Source organism: Epinephelus moara, chromosome 7, assembly GCF_006386435.1.
Source record: "Epinephelus moara isolate mb chromosome 7, YSFRI_EMoa_1.0, whole genome shotgun sequence".
Lineage (NCBI taxonomy): Eukaryota > Metazoa > Chordata > Actinopteri > Perciformes > Serranidae > Epinephelus > Epinephelus moara.
Genome location: NC_065512.1, coordinates 248,593 through 250,559, shown reverse-complemented (window position 1 = coordinate 250,559; position 1,967 = coordinate 248,593).

The window sequence follows — 1,967 nt, the reverse complement described above, 5'->3', positions numbered from 1 at the left end:
GACTGTTTCTGCCTCGTCTGTCAAATTTTAGAGAAGACACGGGAATAATATGTTTTATATTGTCCTGTACTGGAGGAGGGGAGTTAACAACAAACCATCGTCACAACGTTCATTAACTGACCAACAAACTTCCTGTCATTAGAATCTCCCCTCATCCCTTCATCCTTTTCGGATGGCTCATGAGGAAACACCTCATACCCAAAAAACACTACAAGGCTGCCACTACAGCAACAGGTCACTGAAACCCAGCCACATTTGGTTTCCATGAAAGCTGCTGGAAACACAGTGATGAGTCCATTTAGTTTGTTGGTGTTGAACAGAGGTCTGCAGACTGACAGGTGTGTCTCTGAGCTGTCCCACCATCCTCCACCTCCTGATGACACGTCAGCTCAGATATGACGTCACTTTATATGATGAGATGCTGATGAAACATGCAAATGTGACGTATCTGTGGTTTGCAGAAACATACAGCGCCAACATTTTCATCTGGTGTCGACTCACTGGATGGAACATGAAGACAAATGCAGTCCTCTCCCCTGATGATGGACGGATGGTTGAAAATATTTGGGGAATAAATCGTGGTGTCGTGGTTCAGACAGACTCTAACAAACTAATTAAACAAATAAACTCAGCAGTCTGAAATCTGAATGATAGATTTTTGTAACTGTTAAATTATGCTGATGGAAGATTTAGAGATGTAATGATCAATGTACTGTATGTGGTGGACAGATGACATCACAGACTCTGACACAGATTCCTCAGACAGAAACACTCACCTGGTTCACACAGTCTGAGACTAGATGAGCTCTGGTCTGAGAGACGGAGGACACTGAGACATCAGAATGAACCAGCTGGTTACTGCTGAGCTTTAAAACCTTTAAAACTCATCAGTGAGCAGGAGGACAGAGAGGACAAACTGAGCAGACTTAACTCACTGTGGTCCAGACGATGTCCTCTGAGACTGAAGGTGTTTGATACAGAGGACACAGTGAGACTGGACAAAGGGACATTAACATGTCTCTGTGTTGAACATGTCTCCCTGCTTAGCAGCTGAACACAGTAACACCTCCGTGCCACAGGGGGGCAGCATTTGTTAGAGAAACAGCAGGAGACATGAGACATGAGACTGAAGGACACTGAGTTCATTCAGGGTTCAGACTGAGACAAGACAGAAGACAGACAAACAGGAACAGAATGATGTCAAACACTCAGACCAGTCTTCTGCTGGATGTTTCTGCAGAAACCAAGGATACATTACACTTATGTGCTTCATACTCATCATATCAGAGTTTCCATGGTGACGTCATATCTGAGCTGACGGTGTCATCAGGAGGTGGAGGAGAGGGTGGATGGTGAGACAGCTCAGAGAGACACCTGTCTGTCTGCAGACTTCTGTTCAACACCAACAAACAGCTAAACTGGTTGTTCTTTCACTGACGACCTGTCGCTGTGTTTCCTGGGTGTCATGTCATGATTCAGATGGTCCCATTGGACCGACAGCTCGTCATCCCCAAAACATCTGTATCTCTGCTCATACACACTCCCTGCAGTCAGTCTCAGTTTCCCAGCAGCTTGACCCTCTGACCTCAGGTGTTTCTACAGACCTGTCCCTGCTTTTTCAGACACTGTTGTACCTCCAGCTGTGTCTTCAGCTCAGACCTGATCTTTTCCAAACCATACCCATAACTATAACCACATGGTTTCTGTGTCTGAACCAAACCACACATTAACCACAGCAGTGTTGACAAATGTAGCGTTCACAGAAACCTTCGATGTCAATCAATCAATCAATCAATTTTATTTATAAAGCCCAATATCACAAATCACAATTTGCCTCACAGGGCTTTACAGCATACGACATCCCTCTGTCCTTATGACCCTCGCAGCTGATAAGGAAAAACTCCCCAAAAAAACCCTTTAACGGGGAAAAAAAACGGTAGAAACCTCAGGAAGAGCAACTGAGGGAG